The following is a 20,883-nucleotide window of genomic DNA, read 5'->3' on the forward strand; positions in this document are numbered from 1 at the left end:
TACAGTCAGCACAAAGACTCATCCAGGACCAACACACTGGGAAGGTCAATGTGAAGACAAGTCTCGGCATGAGAAAGGACTGTTCTGACGATGTAGCCAGGAGGCCAGATGACAGGCCTCAGGCTAGTTTTGGAAAGAAGTTAAGCCAAGAAGGAGCTGACAAGATCATCTAAACGGCAGCTAAGCTGAGTGACAGTAGAGAGAAAAAAGGTAGAAGGTGCAGGGAAGTGTGGTAGTGGTGGGAGGACAGTGGTTTGAGTCAGGAAGTGGACTTCTGGACAGCTGCAGAGTGACTCAGGCCTGAATGGCTGAGTATAAGACAGGGCTTTAGGCCACAAAAATGGACATGGAAGGGACTGCAGACAAAGGAGATAAGGCACAGAGTAGAAGAGAGAACCCAAGGACACCAGGGTAGATGAACCTAATATACTATCCATGTTACTGTCTCTAAATCAGTAGAGGCTACCAAGGACAATACCACACTATATTTGTAAAATTACCTGAAAAAGGTATGTTGCTCCACACACTCCTTCCAGAACCTTTTGGCTGCCTGGGGACTTGGCATTTGAAATGTAATGGTGCCATCAAATTTGTTCTTCTGGAATAAATACACAAAATCTATCAGCATATTCCCTTAAAAGGCAAGGAGAAGCTACTGAGAAACATGGATTTAGATGGCTCTATAAAAAGTCTTTCTTCTTGAAAAAGGTAAATATTGTATATCTAATGTACTCATACAAAAAGGACTTTTCATAGATTGATACACCATTTTCCCTGAAAATCAAGTAGAAGTTATTCAACATCAACCAACCAACAAACTTCAGTGTCCACTAAACTCCTTTTAGTGCATTCCTATTCATCTCCACCACTGAATTAAACAACAAAAACCTATTGTTCCTTCCCTACTGTGTGCTAAGATTTGTGACTTTTTCTGTGCATGTCTCTGTGTGTGTTTTTTTAGTAGCAAAAATATGTATATGCAGGCTGATCTTCAAAAAGACTGTCTTTTTTATAATGGAATACAGAATAGTTCATTTTCTTAAATTTTTAGTGGGAAAGAATTTATTTAGCTCAAGGCTGTAAAGCAGCAAACTGATGCAAGCGATTAGATATGCCAACGGTGATGAACGATTGCTTACCTCTTCAAGCCTCAGTCTCAGTAAAAACTCACTGCCCTTACAGGAGACCTTTGCGATGTTACCCCAGTCAAAGCGACAGAACGTCATTTCTTCTTTATAGATGAACACGCCATTGCCAGACACACCCAGCTTGATGTTCTGCAAAGAATAACCGAATTAACCATAATTAGAGCTGTCAAAGTTATATAATCAAGATTCTAAAGAGCTCTCTCAAAGAAAGAATGGCAACTTAATGCTTTTGTATTTAAATTATAGTAATAGTACACAAATTAATAGAAACTGTAAGACATAGTCACATCTGAAATCTATTTATCTTAAGAACTCAGCTTTGATTTGCCAAACAGTTATTGCAACATGAATATAGGACTCAATATTCTTTCTGTTTGTTCATTTTTTGTTTTGAGACAGAGTCCCCTGGTGTCATAGTTTATAGCAACCTCAAACTATTCGGCGCAAGCAATGATCTTGCCTCAGCTTCCCAACTAGCTGGGACTACAGGCGTCCACCAGGAGACCTGGCCATTTTTAGAGACAGGGTCTTACTCTTCCTCTGGCTGGCCTTGAAACCATGAGCTCAGGCAATCCACCCACCTCAGCCTCCCAGAGTGCTAAGGTTAGAGGCATGAGACACCACGCCTGGCCCTAGGACACAATATTCTTCAAAAGCCATAAGACATATATTCTCCAGCTCTGAACAATGACAAGGAAGAAAGGAAACAACTGTATCAACTATCCTGAAGGTAAAGAAAATAAAATACGCTTTCCTGAAGGCTATTCAAGCCATTAGAAATTATCTGTGGTCCACCCTAAAATGCACTCAACCATCTTATTTGAGGCCAATTTAATTCAGATAAATCACCCTGAATTATTTATTTATTCAGATAAATAAATTATGTGAATTTTATTAATTCAGATAAAGTTGTTGAAATGATGTCAGTAGTTCACAAAGCACAAATCCACCACAGAAAATTGTACTGAAATCTCTGAAGTCTTTCAAGAACTTTTTCAATAAGTCAGAGTGCTGACATTCACTTCTCATCAAGCATTCCTTTGACTGGCATACTTTAAAAGACTATTAATGAAGCTCTTCATAGTTTTCTTTCCCCAGAGCTCTCATTTAAAATAGATGATAATTGAGAATAACTAAGAGCCTAAAGGGCTTTTAGAAAACTAAATCAATGGACAGCCAAAGTGACTAATTGCCTCCTCACATTTCAAGTAGTGCTAAGGGTCTAAGATGCACAATCTATAAAGTATACAAATCCCCATGGTCTTTAGGGGAGAACTGGATCTCATCCATGACATATAGAATTCCAATCTTAGGTGCACATCTGGAAGTAAAACTCAATAGAAACCCAGTAGGTAGGAGGTGGGGAGATGGGTTAGGTGAATTCACATTTAACTGGTATAATACCACTTTTTGGGATGCAGAACACTTTTAACTTTGACTGAAGTGATCAAAAGCGTATTAGGGGTAAATCATGTCTACCTCTATACTATTCCCAAACTGAAAAAAGAAATATCATGTCTACCCATTTAGTATTCCCAAACTAAAAATGAAATATAAAATTAAAGAATACTACCTAAAAGTATCCACATTCTTAAAAGTCAATAATAGGAAACAAGCTGTCAGAAAAACATGCTGAAACAAACACTATCTTCAGTCTACATGTCACTTCATAAAGCATAATATCTTGACTACCTTTACTAAGAAAAATTCAATAGAATTTACATGTCTAGAAAATACAAGCACAGGTCGAGGAAGTTAATGACAATTGCTTTCTCTGCTGTGATACTTGAATAATTCATACAAACAAAACTATATTAGATCAACCCAAGCATGATTTTAAAAATCTAGTCTATTCCTTTACTCACCCTGTCCTTGCAGCCACAACACTCTCTAGGTATAGAATAAAAAGGTGGAGTGAATCAGGTGCATGTGCCCAAGTAACTTTGCCAAAACCATCCCTGACCACGTCCACAGGGAGCAAGGTGGAAGATTGCTCACGGTGTCATGTTCTCAATACAAGAGAGGAAGCAACCCAAGTGGAAACACTGCACAAGACATCTCCAGTCCAAAGGAATCTTTGGACAGGACAAGAAAGCCATTTTATCTGACTTAAAAATAAGGGCAATGCAGATTCAAGTAAATTGGTTGATTTTGGTATTGCTCTACAGCATGGTTTTCGGATTATTAACATTTGTGTGAATAGAAATTCAAGATAAGTGCCAGGGAGTAAAAGGGGAAAAGCATGTCTTAACCCCTCATATGTGAGTTCTGCCACCGGGCAGCAAAGGCAGAAAAGGAAAGTCTAAAAAGAAACACCTGCTCTGCCTTGCTCACCACCTCAGGACGCTGCCCCATGTGGATAACAGCGGGTCCCTTGATGGCTGGCTGCCAAATGGGTTTGGAAATTTCTCACAAGAGATCATGGAGAAAAATGGAGGGGAGGTCAGAGTATTTTACACTCAGATTCCCTCCCTGCATGGTGGCATCACGCTGCCTGTGTTCCTCTGACACTGGCTCCTCTCAAGACAACCATCTCCACACATCTGCCTTCTGGGTTCAGGTATGCAGTCTGCTCTGCCACCTTCAGACCTGGGGACGTCAAAAGGGATGCTGACACAGCCCGGGGGACCACAGATGATTGTTTGTGCTGCTTTGTGGTTTGCTTGCACCTGTGTTAAGAGTCCTTTTATTCCAGATTCTTCTAATTATCCTAACATGAATGCACCAGTAAGAACTCCTCTAACATTGTATATTTTTTCTTCCATTCTTGAGATACTCTGCTAGAAAGAAAAAGTATCCAATGTACTCAGTACTATTACAAAGCCAATATATAACTACCCACACGTTCACACAAAAGATAAAACACAACTATAGCCCAGGATGAAGAAGGGGAGTGGGGAACGGTGAGGCTAGTGGAGGGAGGGTAATCACTGGGACCTCACCTATGGTGCATATTACAAGTTTACATGTCAAATCTATTAAAAGTAGAGTAAAAATGTCTTAACATAATAAGTAAGTGAGGTGAAGGCTATGTTAACCTCACATATGCTTGATGTAAGCATTCCAAATTGTATACAAAATTAGCACATTTTATCCCAAAATGTATTCATATACACTGTTATGATTTAATAAAACAATTGTTAAGAGGAAAAAAATATACTGTACAAATTGCCCTGGCTGAGAAGGGCAGATTAAAAAAAGAACTCCTTTAACAGCAATAAATAAATAAATCTGAACTGAAGACAATAAAAAAGGATCAAATAGAAAAAGGAACAAAACTATAAAGTACATAAAAACTTCTTTTCAATTGCTATAGAGAGTCTGTTCAATAAGCCACAAACATCTTACTCATCAAATATTATCTAACAAATCAAATAGCTAACAAACACAATGGTGATTACTTTGAGTTTTTTAGTCTTCTGCTCTTAACTACAAAGCAAACACTGATATTATAACAGGGCCTATAACTTTTTAGCTTTCTTTCTAAGATATCACATTTAAAAACAAAATCTTGACGCTTTGTGACATTGTAATCTAAGAACTGGCTTCTCAATGATCACGAGATGCAAGATTTGCATGTGGCAAGCGTAGTAGGGTTTAGAGAAGGAGAAATGTGCTTGGGAGGTCTTTTGGGACCCATGGGTCATAGAAAGGAAATCTGTTTCAGTGGAAGCTTTCCTAAATCATGCAACCTGGGCTGCTAAACTGCAGGTAGGTTTTGACAGAGTCCTTTCAAAGGTCACAACTGTGGGTTCCCTCAGTACATTCCACTGACTGTGGACACATTTCTCAAAACCAAATCCATCTTTCACCTGGGCTTCCATTCTCTTCCTTGACTCTCCCCACTATGTAATTACCTAAGCTAGAATCATGAAATAGGTGACATTTCTCACTAGTAATAACCATAGTATGCATTTACAGATTTCATTTTCATTTCTTGATGAAGAGGGTTCACCTGTTCATAACTCTTATTATATCAAAGTGACTGTCACTAGAATATCTGTGTATCTATGCTCACAAAAATAGGTATATTATCACCTACTTTATTGTATGAAATGACCTATGAAGTATTCTGTCATGTTTTTATGTTTCTCAATTCAAACTCCTTTTAAATATACAAATAAATATGTTTTCAATTTTTGTAATTATTTTTTCAGAAATTTGATCTTTAGGATTTTATTTTTCAGGAGTGTGGCATTCAAAATCATATCTTCAAGATCATGACCAGTGCTCCACCATTATTTTTGAATCCCTGATCTTATTACCTCTCACATGAGACTGAGGTTCCTTCATCATGTGAGCCTGGGCCAGTGTACTTGAGATTTCACAAAATCCAAAACAGACCTATAGGAACGAGCCAAGGCTAGGGCTCCTTCACAGCCCAGAAGCTTTTGGAAGCAGTCAGAACTGTGCCACCTCAGCCCTGTTAGGTTTACTAAGATCGGCTCCCTCTCCTAATACAAATGTGGAAGAGGGAGCGGGGGCAGACACAGCACTTCTCCTAGCAGAAGCTGAGACTCAGTATAAACCAGGATAAGAGGTAAAAAATGCTGACAAGTTGTGCTTAGAATAACTACCCATGAAAAGGTATTCATTAAAAAGACTACTGAAAAGAAGAAGTAGGGGAGAATAAATGGTTCCTCCCACTACCATAAACCCCATGATTAACCGAAGAAATATTAGAAATCCTCAAGGGAAGGCCAACAGTCTTTTTCCAATAGTGAACTAGGCCATCCTTTTGTTATTTCCTTCTTTCCTCCCCCCTCCCCCTTCCTTCGCCTCCCTCTCTCCCACCTTCCCTCCCTTCCTCCCTTCCTTCCTTTCTCTCTCTCTTCTTTTTTATGAAACTAGGCCATTCTAAAGCTAGAGCCCTGGGAAAACTTCAGTGAACACACTGGAGTGAAGTTACTTTCCATGACAATGACAGTACCTTGGCCTCATGCAGATGAACCTTATACATGGGCAGTCCCCTGGCATGCTCTATGAACTGATAATCAGCTTCTGCTGAAGCTATGCCACTGAGAATAAAAAGAAACAATATTCCGGTTGCTTTGAATACATGCAAAAAAGAAGTGTTTAAAACAGAGCCAGGGGTGGCTAAGATTAGATAGTTTGGAGTAGAGGATGTAACCCAGGAAAGTTGGCAGAAGACCAGGAAATGGGAAAACAGACTCAACTCTCAACTCTAGCATTTTTCTCTTAAGATCATCGCATCTAGGGCAGCACCTGTGGCTTAGTGAGTAGGACGCTGTACCCATATACCCAGGGTGGTGGGTTTGAACCCGGCCCCGGCCAAACTGCAACAAAAAATAGCCAGACGTTTTGGTGGGTGCCTGTAGTCCCTGCTACTCGGGAGGCTGAGGCAAGAGAATAGCCTAAGCCCTAAAGCTTTAGGTTGCTGTGAGCTGTGACACCATGGCACTCTACCAAAGGTGACAGAGTAAGACACTATCTCTGAAAAAAAAAAAAGTAAATAAAAAGGATCCTCTCATCTTAACGTGCTAACAGCAATGAGTCACATACCTCCACCCTTATGATTTGTATGTTAAGAGAGTTGATTTTTATTATTTCTACTGATGAAGAAAGCCATAGAATTAATGGGTATAAGTTAACAGAGAATTTTTTTTAAGTGACTTCATTTCTATGATATAGAGAAATTCTTACTCCCTACTTTTATGTTGCTAGGACTGACCATAATGAACACTGAAATGACTTGCATTTCATTTTATACCTATGATAGATAATCACATTCTGTCCACACTACAAATATTTCTATTCTTAACCCTAACTCAACAAATTTTAAACTCCTAGAGAACAAGTCCATGTCCCATTAATCTTATATTCCCCAAGGCATTTCAGTACCTGATAATTCATATGAGAACTACACGATAAAGGCCTGTCGATCGCAACTTAAACCACAGTAACATTTTCAGAGTGAAATGTTGTATTTATTTTTTAAAGAAAACTAAAAAAATGTGGCCTGTTTTCTAATATGTGAAAGTTTCTTGCAGAACATTTACAAAGTATTTTATAAAACTACATTTTCTTTCTTTCTCTTTCTCTCTCTTTCTTTCTTTCTTTCTTTCTTTTCTATTTTCTTTCTTTTCGCCCGTTTCCTAATATGTGAAAGTTTCTTGCAGAACGTTTACAAAGTATTTTATAAATCTACAATTTTCTTTCTTTCTTTTTCTTTTTTTTTTTTTTATTGCAGTTTTTGGCTGGGGCTGGGCTTGAACTCATCGCTTCTGGCTTATGGGGCCAGCACCCTACTCCTTTGAGCCTGAGGCGCTGTCCTATAAATCTACAATTTTAAATAACAGAACAAATTATAATTGTGCAGCTAGCTTTTAAAAACTTGTGTAAAAACCCATTCTCTTTTCACACAGATAGAAACATTCCCAAAGTATATGGTATTGAATTACTAATGTAATTTTAGTAATCTTTAGCTAAGCCAAAGGGGTCATCTTATGTGCATAAAGTAACTATCTGCTTATTGGTAGGTTCCTTCAGATTTTCTTTTTTTTTTTGAGATGGAGTCTCACTCTATTGCCCTAGCTAGAGTGCCATGGTGTTATCACAGCACACTGCAACCTCCAAATCCTGGGCTAAGTGAACCTCCTGCCTCAGTCTTCTAAGTACATGGAACTACAGTGTGAGGAATGACATATGGATAGTTTTTCTGTTTCTAGTAGAGACAGTGTCTTGCTCTCACTTAGGCTGCTTTGGGATGCCTCAGCTCAAACAGTCCTTCCATTGGCCTCCCAGTGTGCTGGGATGACAGTGTGAGCCGCCACACCCAGCCCCACCTCCACATTTCTGTTGCTATTTTCCTGCATCCATCACCACCTACACTTCTAATTCAAATCTCAATACCTTTTCCTTTCTTTTTTATTTACAAATCTCAATGTTTTGTTATCTCCCTGGCATTTTACCATAGTAATAAAAAACATTAAAAGGCAGAAGAAATAGAAATGCCAAACATGTATGTGTATATGCTTGTTTCCAGTGTGTATAGGTTAAAGGAAGAGGAGGTGTCCTAGAGAAAGGTGCATTCATCCAGTAAATGAAGCGTTTGAACATAAGCATAGGGCCTCATATTACAGTCACCCAACCAATGACAGGAGATCACAGGGGGTGCACGTTGGCTTGATCAGAGCTGGGTTATCCAAAATGAAAACTGGATAATCCCCGAAACTGTGCTCAAATGTCTACAAAGTGTTACAAGAGACACTATTTAAATCTACCATGACCAGTCTCCCTCCAGGAAGCACGACAACGTACATATGTGCTTTGTAGAAATTCAACACCAAGTCCTCCATCTTCTTGGTGTCAATGGACCCAAAATAATAATCAGTATGTGGCTTGATTTTGTTGAGGACCTCATCATCCACATAGTTTCCACGTTCCGCTTGGATGGTGTACGATTCCAGGAGGGCACGAGTCATAGGGGGGCAGGGCAGGCGCCCAGAAACAATGTCTGCCCGGATCTGGAGGCATACGAGGTATCTGTGAGGAGCAGAGGGAAAAAAGGGGAGAATAATTAGTTAAGACTGCAGCACTTCTATTCCTTCAATGCTGATGTCCCTTTGGAAAGAAATATACAACATAGACCCCCTTCATATCCATAGAAAAAAAAGGTATTCTCTATGAAGAAGCCTCCTCTCACTCCTTGGGCTTCTAAACTTTGGTTTATTTACAGAAACTAGTTTCAAAGGCTAATGAATAGAATGGTAATGTTATTTATTTGTTTTTTTTTTTTCTTTTGATATAGAGTCCACCCTGTGTTGCCCTTGGTAGAGTGCCGTGACATCACAGCTCACAGCTCACAGGTCTTGGGCTTAAGTGATTCTCTTGCCTCAGCCTCCCAAGTAGCTGGGATTACAGGCACTCGCCACAATTCCTGGCCTTTTTCTGTTGTTGTTGTTGCTGCAGTTGTTATTGTTTAGGTTTCCTGGGGTGGGTTCAATCCTGGCACACTGGGTGTACGTGGCCGGCACTGTAACTAACCACTGTCTACAGGCGCGGAGCCTAGAATGGAAATTCTTAACTGCTGTTCTGGTCACAGTCGATGATTACTGTTAGAGTAAAGTAAAAATGCCAATCACATCAACTGTCTTCTTGGATTTAAAATGTTAACAAAAATTAGAATGCCACTCTAAAGTTCTGAAGATTAATGAAATTTTTAAAATAATGAGAGTCTTAATCATTGGCTAGAAGAACCTAAGGTTACCCTTCTTTATCATCTCTACCTCGTTCATGTTACTTTCTCTTTTTCCTAAAAGAACTTTAACAAGTTTCTTGCCTCCTTTCCTTAACAATACAGGAAGGAGCTTATCCATTAAGGCTACAAGACTGTCTCTCCATAGCCCCTGCATTTACACCAAAAGTTACCATTCAAATTCTCAGAAACAGTAAATATTCTCTTCTTACTAAACAGAGACCTTTATTTTTGCAATTGCAGTGGAGTGTGCTTTAATGGCCCACACAATCTCAGGAGATGGAACTGAAATAGCTACTGACTCTACAAGGGAAAGCCTACTTAGGTTGGTGGTTTGGGTGAGATCAGAGAACAAAAAAAAAAATTACCAGTTTAAATGCCTTTTAAAAATAGTTTCAGTTTTCTATCTTTATATCGCGTTTGTTACATGAGACTAGTGCACAGATCCACGAGCTCTAAAGTAAAAATCACGAGTATTAAAGTTTCAAAGATTAAACATCAGTGACTTTTTAAAAGACCACAAAGAAAACAAAGTTGCTTCATTATATCATATTTTTATGTTTCCATTTCTCAAATGGAAATCAAAAAGCTAAAAGGAGTAAACTTATTTTGAAATTGACAACATTTCAAACTAATTGGGATTACTCAATTCTAAGGAAACTTTTAAAACTTTCCTTAATAAAAAACTGTTAGGTTTCAACCCTGAAATTACTACTATTCTCCCAGAAAAAAATAAATGCTATACGGAAAGATTAATTTTCAAATGCAAATATAAAGTACCTGGAAATACTCTCAGTCATCTGAGAAGCACAAGATGGATAAAATTTTACATTAAATGTAAAAAGCCAGGAGCGATCTGCAATAATTAAATATCATGATTATTTAAACAATCAATAGAACGATTTTTTTTTTTTTTTTTTTGTAGAGACAGAGATTCACTTTATTTCCCTCAGTAGAGTGCCATGGCATCACGCGGCTCACAACAACCTCTAACTCTTGGGCTTACGCCATTCTTTTCCCTCAGCCTCCCAAGCAGCTCGGAATACAGGCGCCCACCACAATGCCCGGAAATTTTTCTGTTGCAGTTTGGCCAAGGCTGGGTTTGAACACACCACCCTCTGTATATGGGGCCGGTGCCCTGACCACTGAGGCACAGGTACCACTCAGAAGGACATTTTTGATAAAACTTTAAGGTCAATGTTTAAATGGTACAGATCAATCTCACTGCAGATCCGTGTGCAGAATTTTATTTTATTATTTTAAAAATTAACACAATTTACCAAACTAAAAGAAAATAAAAAATAAATTAGAAATCAATTACACAAATAACCCATCATTAACATGAATAGGTTCACTTCCTTAGAAACATTTATTTCTACTTTCATAAATGTTTACGTGGTGATCCATTGTGCAAACATTTTAATATGACCTCCAAGTACTAGCTTAGAGATACGATTTCTTTTAATCACAGGCTTTTCAGTTGCTAAATATTCTCTGCCATTTGTTAAAAAATAAAAATTAAAAAAAAGCATTTCAAGATTTCTACTTTGTTGGTGGAAGGGAGTAATACTACTCATTGCATTACTAGTAGGATGCAGTATTTGAATAAAGTGTGAAAGGGATACCAGAAAAGGGAAGGTTTGGTAAAACTTCACAATACTTAAAGACAATAAAATTGTTCCCCAGGCTTTATACAAGAAGCATAAGAACCCTCAAATAAAATCAAGTTTTCTGTGTTGTGATCTAAAGGATAATCATTCATATCATAAATGACTTCTTAAAAATAAATCTTACCATTTATGCATTAAAACTTAATGCTGTGATGTGTCTCATTTTGAATGCTCAAAATAATAAAACTATAGGGAAAGGGGCAGGTATTACTTTTCTAAGGGGATTCAAATCACTCCATTAGACTGAATTTAGAGTTCTGCTCCAAGTTCACAGGATTTTTAAATAAAAACAAGGCTGTGCATATACACCTTAAAAGATCTTGCCAGATCTCTAATTTCTTGACTTGAAGTTTCTTTAGTCCCATCTTCTTCTTCAATGTGTCATTTTATCTTTTTCTCCTCACCAGCACACTCCCTTTCCTCTAACTCAATAGTCCACAAATAGTTATTGACTGGCTACTGTGGACATAAATGCACTTTTGCTGTATTTGGGGCACTACGTCACTGTTCTACTAATAATATCAATCCTATGTCAGAGTTCACGTTTACTTTACACATATAAAAATAGGATACTGGGATACAGGATTTTTCTAAGTATTGTTAAATATTATGTCTCTTGCCTTGCAGCACTTTGGTGACAGCATCAAGCATCCAAGCACTGTGTATGAAAACATACGTTTTGGAGGTGACTGTCACTCCAGAGTAAAGCAATATCATCACAGGATTATCGTTTCATAATGGTTAATTTTTGATTTTTTTCTAGGTTTTAACACAGCACTTGAGTGCCTGGCTATGACTACAGGAATAAATTTCTAATAGAATGCCTATGTTTTCTAAAAGGTAATGAAATGTATCCATAACACTAGTCTTTTTCTAAAGTGACAAATACAAATTGTATATATTTCTGGTTCATAATACTATGTTGTAAAGTATGAATACATTCTGGGATGGCTAAATCAAGCAATTTAACATAGTTGTTATACCTCAGATATATTTTTGTGTTGAGAACACTCAAAATCTACTCCTAATCATTTTCAAGTTAAATTTTCATTTCTTTTTATATTGCCACATCATCATTTTTACCCGGCTATATAGCAACAGACCTTCTAGCTATAAACAGTTTATATATTAATCATATGAAAGCATTCAACAGATGGAGTCTTTTCAGGTAAATTTTAGAAAACAAAGGTTTTAAAGACAAATTTTCAACAAGAACAATGAGGTTGATATTTGTCACAAATAACTCAAAAATTAACATTTACCTTTGCTAATTATATTTTGACTGAAAGCTACAATGGAATCTTAGCAGAGATGAGGCTTAGAGAACTCATCTGGTGAGAGTGGACATTTGAAGGCACTCGGAGATTCTATGGGTACATGGGAAGAAAGGGGTAAGCAGGACAAACTATAAACCCAGATTCAAAGAGTAAAAACAGTGGCCCTTGATTGTGGAATTAAGGAGAAGTAAAGACAGTGAAGGTATCAGAGCCCTGGAAAGATGCTCGAGTCCTCACTCTTCCAGAACATCTGCAACCAGTGTACCTTTACTACTCTGGATCCACAGATATGCTGACTAAACTAATTAGACACTTCCAAATCAAAGCCATGCCCATGGTATATGTCTACTAAGAATCAAATCTACAAAAATCATCACATGATCGCATGTCTTCTTGCATGAGAAGACCATCTTCTCATTCTTTCCCAGAAAAACAAAGTCAGACACTGTGAGGGAACATTTAGGAATGTGAGTCTATAACTTCCTAAAAAATAGAAGACCCTAAGCCAAGTTCAAAATAGTCACAATTCTACAAAAATATCATTAGCATTATTAACTCCTAAGATGGTATTACATGCAAAACAGAACTGATTAGTCTAGCACTATATTATTATCCCAGCTTATATTCCTATAAATGTTACAGATAATAAAGGGATGAATAGATGTAATGATTAACTTAACAACCCCAAAATATGATTTAAATACTCACTTCGCATTTGTGTTTTTATCTTTTTTGTGGGATCAAGCCAGATCTGCAGGAGGAGAGAAAAGGTTAATGAACCCAGAAGAAAAACTCCAGAGTCACAAATAGAACCATTTATGATTCACCTACTTGTTAAAGTGTAAGCACAATTTCATAAAGTCCTATTCCAAGCAGCTTTGTTCTGTTAGCATTTCACTAGGCTAAGTAGTGACTTGGTTTTCAGTGCATGTGTTTACGTGTGTTGAGTTTCTGTGTGTGCTTTAATTAAACACTAAATGCTTCTAAGGTGACTCTTATGGCCTCGTTCTCTTGGATCTGAAATGGACCTACACTTCAGATCTGAGGATGCAACAGTCTTGGTTAACCAAGTCTTCTGACATTTCCCTACAACATTTTAATACACGTTCTCAGAGAAAAAGTGTTCCAAATGAGGCTTGATCCTCTCATGACAGAAAAATCTGGGAAAAGAGCGCTAGACAATGTATCCTAATAGCATATGTCTACTCATAGGATACGAGCAGTGTTAGAAAGAACCTCAGAATATATGGTTAAAATGTCCACAGAGAGTGGGATTGGTCAAACTCATGCCTAAGTCACTATGAATCCGGGCAGTCCCCTAATTACAGATATCTGATTTGCATAAAGCTTGCACTTATGAATTGTAGGATAATATTTAGAAATAAACTTATCCTACAGCAAGCACACAAAGTAAAATCAGTGTGAGTTTAAAATGACATGCTTTTCTTCCAGAGGCTTAAGACGCTTGGACCCCCTGGGTTACTCACAGAGTTAGGCTCTTTGGAAAATTCCTTAGGCCTTTTCTCTGAAGCAGTACACCCCGTGAAGTCTGAGAACCAAGGGCATGCCGCCCTTCCTCAGAGATACGGGCCAGAGGGTTGACATATGTTAACAACATACTGTCAGAGGTCTATAGGTGGTCTGCCCTGAAGGAAGGTCACAGTCGTTACTTCATACTGAGTAAACTGAGTGAATGCTTGAAGATTAACTCTGTTCCCCTATAGCTATTTTTGTCTTTGTGCCCTGCTCGGAAAACTAGTCACTGTTTAGAGGAAGAGATTTACTACACAAGTGGTTACATTGATATGATAAATTTCCTTTCAAGTTCAAATTCAGCTTATAGATAATGGATTAGGTGTGTATGTGACTGGAAGAGTATAAAACTAAAACGTGGAATAAAGAACTTTGCTATATGCCATCAAACGGTGTATAGTCTGTTTCTTGACTTAATAATTACAGGAGCGAGTTTACACCTACAGCAAAGCTGCTGCTCGTTCGCGTCTCGGTTCACGCAACATGAATGGAGGCTATTACAGTAGGCCCCGAAGTTACAAACATCTCACTAACCTACAACTCATACTTAGAAATGGAGGCTATCACAGGTAATGGATAAATGTATCTGTTCTATCTTACATACAGATTCAACTTACAAACAAAACTATACAACCTACCTCCTTCATAACCTGTATATTTGAACACTTGTGGGAACACAAACCACATGGGCTTATTAGGACCCCATAACTCTCTTGACTTTTGTAACATTTCAAACTCTCTCATACCTATTTTATCCCCTTCATCAATATTTCCCTAACTTTCAAGTGCATATTAATGAATCACCTGAACATCTAGTAAAAAATGCAGCCTGGAGTTTATCTAACAAGTTTTTACATTGTGCTAACACTGCTGCTCCTGGGACTACCTTTTGAGTAGGAGACCCCAAAATTTCTTTTGACATAGAAATGATTGCTTTTTCCCAAAGCAAAATGTACACAGACAGTTTTCAAGTCTTACTGGCTTGTCAGCCTACACTGAGTTGTCAAGTCAGCTCCCTACAGAAAGCCCTAGCAGGGCACTGTTTCCACATACTGCTCCCCATCCAAATACTGCTCCCCATAATAATAAGCAGCTCTAAAAATGAACAGCAAGACCCAGCTGCCCCCCACACTGATTCACAACTACAAATCCCCATCCTACCGTATTGTCTTCAGTATCAAACCTAATCTCTCTTGTCCATTTCAAATTTCCAGGGCAGTGATCCCTATACCTATCCCTGCGTCCTATTTTTTTTTTTTTTGACTTTGATGACAGCAATTTATTTTCTCACAGTCTTGGAGGATGGGAAATCCAAGATCAATCACTATTGTTGAAACTGCAAGGGTTTGAAACAAAGTAACTCTGATTAATTCAAGCTAGTAGAATAGTAATACATCTCTGTGGGAAATAAAACAGAATGTTATACAAATCTATCCAGGAAGAAAAAGCATTCTTTGCCTATGTTACTTTAGCATTGGATTGTGTCCACAACAAACAGGAAGACCTTTTCAAAATTTTATGGAACAAAAGTTAAAAAATCAAATTAGATTATATATGAATAATTTAATTCACTTCCAAATATATTTGAACAATGATTTCCTGAAACCAGATTTTCTCAGAAAGGACATCTCACTTTTTATTCCCCGGAAGTTTTCAGTTAAAGCCTAGACAGAAAGTGTGTGCCTAATGTTTGTGTATTTTCATCTGACATTTTTCTAAGAGGAACTATGATGTATTAGGAATTATAAATTATTATTTAGCATTAGCATATTTATGACCAAGAATGCTATGCTAAACCCCACCCAAATTTGTCCTTAGGTTAATATCATCTGACTTAATGACCTTAACCTCTCCTTGACTTCAGCCATAGCCTTCATGGCCACAGGCCAGGTCATGTCATCACACTTCTCAGAAACAGTCATTTCCTCTCATCTAAGTTTTCTAAACACATATTACAACTGTGACTAATCTTCAACATCTTTGCAATTCTACCCCTTCCCTAAGATATTTTTTCGAAGCCAATCTACTATTTCAGATTCAATTACTTTCCTTCCTAAGATCCTCTGACTAATCATCTTGATTACATCTCATCAACATCTCCAATTTTCTCATTGCTTTTTACTCTAACTGTAACTACCAGAAACACAGCCAAGAGAGAACCTATGCAATACTCCGTTTCTCCACTATTATACCCAGTTTGATGAAGGCAGTTAGAGAAAAACGCACGAATATATTCTATTGTTGTCACAATTTTATGATCTCTAATCTCAGTCAATAGCAACCCCTGTGCTAGCTCTTGGGTGGCTGTCTCTAATGGTCACACTGCAACCCTACTCACTCGTAAACAGATGGTTTTGCCACCTGTTTCATAGAGATTTTATACTGCACTTTGTACAACTCAAATTTTTTAACCACTACACCACCTCTTATCCTGTGTCTTGCAGACTCTGGATGAGGTCACTCTCTTCACTCGAGGCTAATCATTTTCATGAATTTAGAACATTTTCTCATCATCACTCTCCTCTGTCATCAGCCATCTATGTTTCTTGGGCTTTCTCACAGGAAAGCCAAAGCTATTTACAATAAAGCAAATCCTCCAACCCCCCCAACCGTTAGTCAACTATCTGCATTGTCCAGTATGATAGCCACCACTCATCAGTCATGCCAGCCATATTTCAAGTGATCAACAGCCCCCTGTGGCTCCTTGTGGATACACCTTACAAATAATACTCTAGAAACAGAAACTAATCCATGTCCCAAGATCTTTCTGACATGAACAGAGAGATGGGGTCACATGTTATACTAACTTGAGTTATTTTAAAAACAACATGATTAAAATCCTCCTCTTATATTTCCCTGTAAGAAATTTCAATGTTTTCTAAAAAGCAAAACAGGGGGTGGGAAATGGAGATAAAAGTGGAAGGCACTATGACAGAGTGATCAGGGGGAAACCCAAGCATCACTGCTGGCCCTGCATACTAAAAAGAATACTCACTACACAGAACTAGTGTCTCAGCCCTAAGTCATATTTAGCAGTGATAAGAAAAAGGCAAGACAGAAGTGCAGGAAACAAAATATGTTAAAAGTTCCATCATGCAGTTAAAGATAAATGCCTTGTGTTTTCACCCTTACCCTCTGTCTAAGCTTTGCTCTGTGCTCTATTTTCTCATGCCTGAGACTTCAATACAAGCCTGTGAGGGACATAGAGAGGGGTGATGGCCTCCCCAGGTCCCTCAGTTCAACACAAATGGACTGAGTAGATGTTATTCATTTGCTGTCAAGTTGCACCAACAGCTACTGGACAAGGCAGGTATTCCAAATTCTCACCAAAATGAAAACGTCTATTGGAAGTACTCGGGTACATCCTCTAATGTCGCCTTCAATTCTGTTCTTTTCATGGCCAGGCTCTTAAAATAATAGTTCACACCTGTGCTGAAATTCTACACCATTAATTTTCTATGGCTTCACCTACTCCTTGATCCCCAAGCATTATCTAGCCAACAACCTACAAACACGTCCAATTCGGCAAAATGACAATTAAATTTACTCTCCAGTGATTAACTCTACCCAAACTGCTACTTTTCCTCCAAAGACCTATGTAAAGTCTCCACAAACTCCCCAGCGCCCAACTTTGACGTTTGAACTTACCTTCCATACTCAACATCACACCCCAGAGGTGATGGGTCATACAGCCTGCCAGGCACATTCCCCATACAGTGTCTCTGTGTCTTCCTCTTTACCCCTAATACCACCTCCCTGGTATTCATCACCTCGGGGCTAGATGGTCACAATCGTCTCCTGACCTCCCTGTCTCTGGTCTCAGGTCCCTGTGTAATCGCTTTCAACTCCAGGAACAAGTTCTTTCTGAAATGTAAATCTGACCAAAAATCTTTCTTCTTAAAATCTGGATTCCTTAACATGAGATACAATATATTCCAAAAATGGTCTCTGCCTATCTTTCCAGCTGCTTTCCCAGCATCTCCATCAGCACTCCCCACAGAGCCCCCAAACCAACCTGGGATTCCAGCTGAAAGACAGCACTTGCTGAGAAAACACAGCACTTGCTGAGAAAACACAGCTTTAAAACTGGTCCCCAGCTCCTCTTTCCTATATGCCTGTGCCTCCTGGGTCTTTTCTATGTGGAGATGATGACACTGCCACCTCCGCCATCCCCAATAGACAGCTTAAAATGCCTCATGTGTATCAGGACCTTCCATGCTGGAGCCGCTGCTTCTCTTGTGCAGAATGTCCCTTCCCTGCTCACATCCAGAATATTGCCCCTAATTTTCAGTAGCTATGTCAACACTAAACTGTTCATCTCATTCCCAAATTGATAGATGTGCCTTTATGTAACACAAAATATTCATGCCAGGCAATAAAACTTCAAAAAGTGTCTCCTCTCTAGTCCCTAATAAATGTCAGGCAGGTATTTAGGACAGAGTATAGTAGGCTCTGATAATGAATAGAGTTAGATTATAAGGAGGTTATACACTTGATAATTTTAGCCTCACCAAATGGTTAATCCATTTTCTGTTCCAACATACCTGAGCAATATGACATCTCATAGTCCACCTGGTAACATCTTATAACATCTTTCAATAAATCTCCACTCCTATAACATCTCCTGCTATAACATCTTTCAACAAATTACACAAATTATGCAAATTAAACAATGAGCTAGTATTTTTTTAACTGGGAAGGGGACAATAATGGCATGCCCAGTAAACATAATCATTCATATGTATTAGTGTATTTGGTGCGTTTTTAGGAAGAATGGAGGTAGGATGAGAGATAAATAAGATTCCTAATTAATTAATTCCTAATTCTGTCTCTCCCGTGATTCTCATATGAAAAAGGAAGTCCCTTTCGAATAACACTGGCACAGACCGGCACACTATCACCATCTGTAAGTTAGCTCAAGTCACACATGTATTAATGTCATAATAGAGTGATCAACAGTCAAACTCATAATAGAAACTCTGCCAGCACCGTCCTTCAACACCCTATATAGAAAGTCTTGCAAGAGGACTTTCAGAATTTGATGACATGGAAAATTCCTCCGAGAAAAGATGGCACACTGCTATATTCCCAGTTATGATAGCTACGAAACAGTGTGCCTATTCTTAATGAACAGGAAGTTCACAATTTTGCATTTTGCCTAAAATCTACTTTTTTCTACCTAGTTTTGCCTGAGTTTCAAACTTATCTATAACATGTTTTGCCCTAGGCACCTTGGGTTAAATATTTAACTTCTCTATGCCTCACATTTTCACATTGTGGCTGATAATCATTACCTTGGAAGCCTCTTCTGAAAACTCCCTGAGACAACATGTATAAGGTGCTGAGAACTGTGCCGGCCACACAGTGCCAATCCCAGAATGATCAGCTGGTAACAGGCATTTCTACTCTAGTACTAATGTCTTTGTGGTAAATGCCACATCTGCTTCTTAAAAAAAATAAATTCTAAGTAATTATGCCTGGTTATAAGCCTCAACCCAACAAGTACGGTATTTTCATCCAGAAAAAAAAGCATCTCATGCATTAGGTACATTTGAGATGGATTACAGATGGAGCATTTTTCATGCTAGATGCTATCTTTTAAGACACATCCAAAATTAAATTCATTTGTTTACTTATTCTTTCCAGAGGTTATCTGAGCCAAAGTTCAAACTGTTGGAAACTATATTCATTCTATCCCCTTCCACGGCCCATCACGACTTCCTTCTCCTAAATAAATTCCTCCAACTTCCCAAAAACCAGGCCTTACTTATTCTTGGTATCTGCCATCCTTTGCTCATACCGGTCAATCATTAGATTGATTCTGTCTAATTGCAAAGACTCTCTTATTCACTTTTCTATTTCCATTGCCACAACCTTAAAGCCATGTTTGTGCTTTCAGTAATCACCCTTATTCAAGTCCCCTTTCATGCCATTCTTAGTGTTAGCACAAGTGTTTTATTTATTTATTTATTTATTTAGACACAGTGTCTCACTCTGTTGCCCCAGGCTAGAGTACTGTGTTATTAACCATCTCACAGCAACCTCACACTTCTAGGTTCAAGTTAACCTCCTGCCTCAGGCTCCCAAGTGTCTAAAACTACAGGGATCTGCCACAAGGCCCAGCTACAAAGTGACCTCTTGAAAGGCAAAAGTGCTCATCTCACATACTTGCTTCATCCTATCAATGACTTACCATTTGGTAGGATAAAAGAAATTACCCAAGTCTCAGTGAATAGCCTAGATATCCCGACATGATCTGACCCCTGCTAATGCCCAGCCCTACCCTACAGGCTTCTATAGAATTTTCAAGCAGATAGCTGCCCTAAACTCAGGGTCCCATGTCTGTACTTCCTATGTTCTGTTACCCAGCCAAGGTCCACTCACACCATAGGTCTCTGCTCAAACAACATTCCCTCTTAAGAACGGTCTTCCTAGATGGAGTCCCGGCACCCCGGCACCCGTAACATGGTGGTTATAGCGCAGGCCACAAACACCAAGACCGGTGGGTGAGTTCAAACGAGCCCAGGCCAGATAAACAATGACAACTGCAACAACAGAAAAATAGCCAGGCATTGTGGCAGGGACCTGTAGTCCCAGCTACTTGGGAGGCAGAGGCAAGAAAATTGCCTAAGCCTGAGAGTTTGAGGTTGTTGTCAGCTGGGCACTCTGCCGAGGGTGACAAAATGGGACACTGTCTCAAAAACAAACAACAACAAAAAAAAACAGTATTTCTGTTTAGTGTCCATAATTTTTCCTGTAGAGCAGGAATCAAAATGTAGTAACTGGGTAATTAGTTCTTTCCTCTGTCTCCTCAACTAAAATATAAGCAGAGACATCTAGGAGGCCAGGGTCTTTGTGTTCATGGTTCTCTATTGGATCCTTTGCCATTTAGCCCATAGGGAGGGTTTTTTTTTTTTATTGTGTAAAAAACCTCATAGTATAAAACCTTCCATTTTAAACATTGTTAAGGCACAGTTATGTTAACTATATTCTCATTATTGTACAGCAGATCTCTAAAACTTTTTCATTTTGCAAAA

The sequence above is a fragment of the Nycticebus coucang genome, unplaced genomic scaffold (assembly GCF_027406575.1).
Source record: "Nycticebus coucang isolate mNycCou1 unplaced genomic scaffold, mNycCou1.pri scaffold_50, whole genome shotgun sequence".
In the NCBI taxonomy this organism is placed as follows: domain Eukaryota; kingdom Metazoa; phylum Chordata; class Mammalia; order Primates; family Lorisidae; genus Nycticebus; species Nycticebus coucang.